This window comes from Triticum urartu, chromosome 6 (assembly GCF_003073215.2).
Source record: "Triticum urartu cultivar G1812 chromosome 6, Tu2.1, whole genome shotgun sequence".
NCBI lineage: Eukaryota > Viridiplantae > Streptophyta > Magnoliopsida > Poales > Poaceae > Triticum > Triticum urartu.
The window spans coordinates 508,646,957-508,654,276 of NC_053027.1; positions in this window are offsets into that span (position 1 = coordinate 508,646,957).

A 7,320-nucleotide genomic window follows, 5' to 3' on the forward strand; every position below is an offset into this window, starting at 1 on the left:
TTATTATCTTAATGTCAAATGATAGACTATTGCTTTGAATCACTCGTATCTTAATATTCATGCCATGATTAGATATGTGATCAAGATTATGCTAGGTAGCATTCCACATCAAAAATTATATTTTTTATCATTTACCTACTCGAGGACAAGCAGGAATTGAGCTTGGGGATGCTGATACGTCTCCGTCGTATCTATAATTTTTGATTGTTCCATGCCAATATTCTACAACTTTCATATACTTTTGGCAACTTTTTATACTATTTTTGTGACTACCATATTGATCTAGTGCCCAGTGCCAGTTCCTGTTTGTTGCATGTTTTTTGTTTCGCAGAATATCCATATCAAACGGAGTCCAAACAGGATAAAAACTGATGGAGATTTATTTTGGAATATATATGATTTTTGGAAAGAAAAATCCACGCGAGACGATGCCCGAGGGGGCCACGAGGCAGGGGGCGCGCCCCTGACCCTCGTGGCCACCCCGTGAGGCAGTTGGTGCCCTTCTTTCGCCGCAAGAAAGCTAATATTCGGATAGAGATCGTGTTAAAATTTCAGCCCAATCGGAGTTACGGATCTCCGGGAATATAAGAAACGGTGAAAGGGTAGAATCGAAGAACGCAGAAACAGAGAGAGACAGAGAGACAGATCCAATCTCGGAGGGGCTCTCGCCCCTCCCATGCCATGGAGGCCAAGGACCAGAGGGGAAACCCTTCTCCCATCTAGGGAGGAGGTCAAGGAAGAAGAAGACGAAGGGCCCCCCTCTCCCCTTCTCTTCCGGTGGCGCCGGAACGCTGCCGTGGCCATCATCATCATCACCGCGATCTACACCAGCACCTCCGCCATCTTCATCAACATCTCCATCACCTTCCCCCCTCTATCTACAGCGGTCCACTCTCCCGCAACCCGCTGTACCCTCTACTTGAACATGGTGCTTTATGCTTCATATTATTATCCAATGATGTGTTGCCATCCTATGATGTCTGAGTAGATTTTCGTTGTCCTATCGGTGGTTGATGAATTGCTATGATTGATTTAATTTGCTTGTGGTTATGTTGTTGTCCTTTGGTGCCCATCATATGGGAGAGCACGTGGATCACACCATAGGGTTAGTTGTATGTTGATAGGACTATGTATTGGAGGGCAAGAGTGACAGAAGCTTCAACCCAGCATAGAAATTGATGCATACGGGATTGAAGGGGGACCAATATATCTTAATGCTATGGTTGGGTTTAACCTTAATGAACGTTAGTAGTTGAGGACGCTTGCTAATAGTTCCAATCATAAGTGCATAGAATTCCAAGTCAGGGATGACATGCTAGCAGTGGCCTCTCCCACATAATACTTGCTATCGGTCTAGTAAAGTAGTCAATTGCTTAGGGGCAATTTCGCAACTCCTACCACCACTTTTCCACACTCGCTATATTTACTTAATTGCTTCTTTACTTACAACAGCCCCTACCTTTTATTTACTTGCTCTTTATTATCTTGCAAACCTATCCAACAACACCTACAAAGTACTTCTAGTTTCATACTTGTTCTAGGTAAAGCGAACGTCAAGCGTGCGTAGAGTTGTATCGGTGGTTGATAGAACTTGAGGGAATATTTGTTCTGCCTTTAGCTCCTCGTTGGGTTCGACACTCTTACTTTTCAAAAACTGTTGTGATCCCCTATACTTGTGGGTTATCAGTTCCACTATTGGTTATTGACTGGAGACATGTCTCGGTCATGCCTGCATAGTTCTCGAACACGTAGGGTCCGCACGCTTAAAGTTCTGTGACAATCGGTATTATGAGTTTTCGTGTTTTGATGTAATGAAGGTAGTTCGGAGTCCCAGATATGATCACAGACATGACGAGGAGTCTCGAAATGGTCGAGGCGTAAAGATCAATATATTGGATGACTATGTACGGACGCCGGAAGGGTTCCGGGAGGTTTCAGACATATACCGGAGTACCGGGGGTTACCAGAACCCCCCGGGAAGCTATTAGGCCTTATGGGCCTTAGTGGAGAAGAGAGAGGGCAGCCAGGAGGTGGCGCACGGCCCTCCTTGCCCCAATCCGAATTGGATAAGGGGAAGGGACGGCGGCCCCCCTCTCCTTCCTTCTCCCCACCTCCTCCTTCCCCCTTCTCCTTCTTGGAATAGGAAAGGGAGGGGGCAAACCTACTTGGAGTAGGATTGCCCCTCCTTTGGGCGCGCCTCTCCCTTGGCCTGCCCTCTCCTCCTCCCCCCTTTATATACGGGGGCAGGGGAGCACCCCAAAGACACAACAATTGATATGTTGATCTCTTAGCCGTGTGCGGTGCCCCCTCCACCTTAATCCACCTCGGTCATATCGTAGCAGTGCTTAGGCGAAGCCCTGCGTCGGCAGTTTCATCAAGCATCGTCACCACGCCGTCGTGCTGACGAAACTCTTCCCCGAGCTCTACTGGATCGTGAGTTCGCGGGACGTCACCGAGCTGAATGTGTGCGGAACGCGGAGGTGCTGTGCATTCGGTACTGAGGATCGGTCGATCGTAAAGACGTACGACTAACGGTCTACGAGGGTACGTAGACGACTCTCTCCCCTCTCATTTCTATGCATCACCATGATCCTGCATGTGCGTAGGATTTTTTATGAAATTACTACGTTCCCCAACAGTGGCATCCGAGCCTAGTTTTATGCGTAGATGTTATATGCACGAGTACAACACAAGTGAGTTGTGGGCGATATAAGTCATACTGCTTACCAGCATGTCATACTTTGGTTCGGCGGTATTGTTGGATGAAGCGGCCCGGGCCGACATTACGCGTACGTTTATGCGAGACCGGTTCTACCGACGTGCTTTGCACACAGGTGGCTGGCGGGTGTCAGTTTCTCCAACTTTAGTTGAACCGAGTGTGGCTACGCCCGGTCCTTGAGAAGGTTAAAACAACACGAACTTGACAAACTATCATTGTGGTTTTGATGCGTAGGTAAGAACGGTTCTTGCTCAGCCCGTAGCAGCCACGTAAAACTTGCAACAACAAAGTAGAGGACATCTAACTTGTTTTTGCAGGGCATGTTGTGATGTGATATGGTCAAGGCATGATGCTATACTTTATTCTATGAGATGATCATGTTTTGTAACCGAGTTATCGGCAACTGGCAGGAGCCATATGGTTGTCGCTTTATTGTATGCAATGCAATCGCCATGAAATTGCTTTACTTTATCACTAAGCGGTAGCGATAGTCGTAGAAGCAATAGTTGGCGAGACGACAACGATGCTACGATGGAGATCAAGGTGTCGCACCAGTGACAATGGTGATCATGACAGTGCTTTGGAGATGGAGATCAAAGACACAAGATGATGATGGCCATATAACTTATATTCATTGCATGTGATGTTTATCCTTTATGCATCTTATTCTGCTTTGTTTGACGGTAGCATTATAAGATCATTTCTCACTAAATTTCAAGGTAAAAGTGTTCTCCCTGAGTATGCACCATTGCCAAAGTTCGTCGTGCCGAGACACCACGTGATGATCAGGTGTGATAAGCTCAACATTCATCTACAACGGGTGTAAGACAATTTTACACACGCAGAATACTCAGGTTAAACTTGACGAGCCTAGCATATGCAGATATAGCCTGGAACACTGAGACCGAAAGGTCGAGCATGAATCATATAGTAGATATGATCAACATATTGATGTTCACCATTAAAAACTACTTCATTTCACGTGATGACCGGTTATGGTTTAGTTGATATGGATCACGTGATCACTTAGATGATTAGAGGGATGTCTATCTAAGTGGGAGTTTTTAAGTAATATGATTAATTGAACTTAAATTTATCATGAACTTAGTACCTGATAGTATTTTGCTTGTCTATGTTATTGTAGATAGATGGCTCGTGCTGTTGTTCCGTTGAATTTTAGTGCGTTCCTTGAGAAAGCAAAGTTGAACGATGATGGTAGCAATTACATAGACTGGGTCCGTAATTTGAGGATTATCCTCATTGCTGCACAGAAGAATTACGTCCTGGAAGCACCACTAGGTGCCAAATTCACTGCAGGAGCAACGCCAGATGTTATGAATGTCTGGCAGAGCAAAGCTGATGACTACTCGATAGTTCAGTGTGCCATGCTTTACGGCTTAGAACCGGGACTTCAACGGCATTTTGAATGTCATGGAGCATATGAGATGTTCCAGGAGTTGAAGTTAATATTTCAAGCAAATGCCCAGATTGAGAGATATGAAGTCTCCAATAAGTTCTACAGCTGCAAGATGGAGGAGAATAGTTCTGTCAGTGCACATATACTCAGAATGTCTGGGTACCATAACCACTTGACTCAGCTGGGAGTTAACCTTCCGGTTGATAGTGTCATCGACAGAGTTCTTCAATCACTGCCACCAAGCTACAAGAACTTCGTGATGAACTATAATATGCAAGGGATGGATAAGACGATTCCCGAGCTCTTCGCAATGCTAAAGGCTGCGGAGGTAGAAATCAAGAAGGAGCATCAAGTGTTGATGGTAAACAAGACCACCAGTTTCAAGAAAAAGGGTAAAGGGAAGAAGAAAGGGAACTTCAAGAAGAACGACAAACAAGTTTCTGCTCAAAAGAAGAAACCCAAGTCTGGACCTAAGCCTGAGACTGAGTGCTTCTACTGCAAAGGGACTGGTCACTGGATGCGGAACTGCCCCAAGTATTTGGCGGATAAGAAGGATGGCAAGGTGAACAAAGGTATATGTGATATACATGTTATTGATGTGTACCTTACTAGAGCTCGCAGTAGCACATGGGTATTTGATACTGGTTCTGTTACTAATATTTCCAACTCGAAACAGGGACTACGGATTAAGCGAAGACTGGCTAAGGACGAGGTGACAACGCGCGTAGGAAATGGTTCCAAAGTCGATGTGATCGCCGTTAGCACGCTACCTCTACATCTACCTTCGGGATTAGTTTTAGACCTAAATAATTGTTATTTGGTGCCAGCGTTAAGCATGAACATTATATCTGGATCTTGTTTGATGCGAGACGGTTATTCATTTAAATCTGAGAATAATGGTTGTTCTATTTATATGAGTAATATCTTTTATGGTCATGCACCCTTGAAGAGTGGTATATTTGTGTTGAATCTCGATAGTAGTGATACACATATTCATAATGTTGAAGCCAAAAGATGTAGAGTTGATAATGATAGTGCAACTTATTTGTCGCACTGCCGTTTGGGTCATATTGGTGTAAAGAGCATGAAGAAACTCCATACAGATGGACTTTTGGAATCACTTGATTATGAATCACTTGGTACTTGCGAACCATGCCTCATGGGCAAGATGACTAAAACGCCGTTCTCCGGAACAACGAGCAACGGATTTGATGGAAATCATACATACTGATGTATGTGGTCCAATGAATATTGAGGCTCGCGGCACAGATGATTTGAGCAGATATGGGTATATCTACTTAATGAAACATAAGTCTAAAACATTTGAAAAGTTCAAAGAATTTCAAAGTGAAGTGGAAAATCATCGTAACAAGAAAATAAAGTTTCTATGATCTGATCGTGGAGGAGAATATTTGAGTTACAAGTTTGGTCTACATTTGAAACAATGTGGAATAGTTTCGCAACTCACGCCACCCGGAACACCACAGCGCAATGGTGTGTCTGAACGTCGTAATCGTACTTTACTAGATATGGTGCGATCTATGATGTCTCTTACTGATTTACTGCTATCATTTTGGGGTTGTGCTTTAGAGACAGCTGCATTCACGTTAAATAGGGCACCATCAAAATCCGTTGAGATGGCGCCTTACGAATTGTGGTTTGGCAAGAAACCAAAGTTGTCGTTTCTTAAAGTTTGGGGCTGTGATGCTTATGTGAAAAAGCCTCAACCTTATACACTCGAACCCAAATCGGAGAAATGTGTCTTCATAGGATACCCAAAGGAAACTATTGGGTGCACCTTCTATCACAGATCCGAAGGCAAGACATTCGTTGCTAATGATGGATCCTTTCTAGAGAAGGAGTTTCTCTCGAAATAAGTGAGTGGGAGGAAAGTAGAACTTGATGAGGTAACTGTACATGCTCCCTTATTGGAAAGTAGTTCATCACAGAAACCGGTTTCTGTGACACCTACACCAATTAGTGAGGAAGCTAATGATGTTGATCATGAAACTTCAGATCATGTTACTACCGAACCTGGTAGGTCAACCAGAGTAAGATCCGCACCAGAGTGGTACGGTAATCCTGTTTTGGGGGTCATGTTACTTGACCATGACAAGCCTACGAACTATGAGGAAGCAATGATGAGCCCAAATTCCGAAAAATGGCTTGAAGCCATGAAATCTGAGATGGGATCCATGTATGAGAACAAAGTTTGGACTTTGATTGACTTGCCCAATGATCGGCAAGCCATCGAGAATAAATGGATCTTCAAGAAGAAGACTGACGATGATGGTAACATTACTGTCTACAAAGCTCGACTTGTTGCAAAAGGTTTTCGACAAGTTCAGGGAGTTGACTACGATGAGACCTTCTCACCCATAGCGGTGCTTAAGTCCGTCCGAATCATGTTAGCAATTGCCGCATTTTATGATTATGAAATTTGGCAAATGGATGTCAAGACTGCATTCCTGAATGGATTTCTGGAAGGAGAGTTGTATATGATGCAACCTGAAGGTTTTATCGATCCAAAGGGTACTAACAAAGTGTGCAAGCTCCAGCGATCCATTTATGGACAGGTGCAAGCCTCTCGGAGTTGGAATAAACATTTTGATAGTGTGATCAAAGCATATGGTTTTATGCAGACTTTTGGAGAAGCCTGTATTTACAAGAAAGTGAGTGGGAGCTCTATAGCATTTCTAATATTATATGTGGATGACATATTGTTGATTGGAAATGATATAGAATTTCTGGATAGCATAAAAGGATACTTGAATAAGAGTTTTTCAATGGAAGACCTCGGTGAGACTGCTTGCATATTGGGCATCAAGATCTATAGAGATAGATCGAGACACTTAATTGGACTTTCACAAAGTACATACCTTGATAAAGTTTTGAAAAGGTTCAAAATGGATCAAGAAAAGAAAGGGTTCTTGCCTATGTTACAAGGTGTGAAGTTGAGTCAGACTCAATGCCCGACCACTACAGAAGATAGAGAGAAAATGAAAAGTGTTCCCTATGCTTCAGCCATAGGCTCTATCATGTATGCAATGCTGTGTACCAGACCTGATGTGTGCCTTGCTATTAGTTTAGCAGGGAGGTACCAAAGTAATCCAGGAGTGGATCACTGGACAACAGTCAAGAACATCCTGAAGTACCTAAAGAGGACTAAGGATATGTTTCTCGT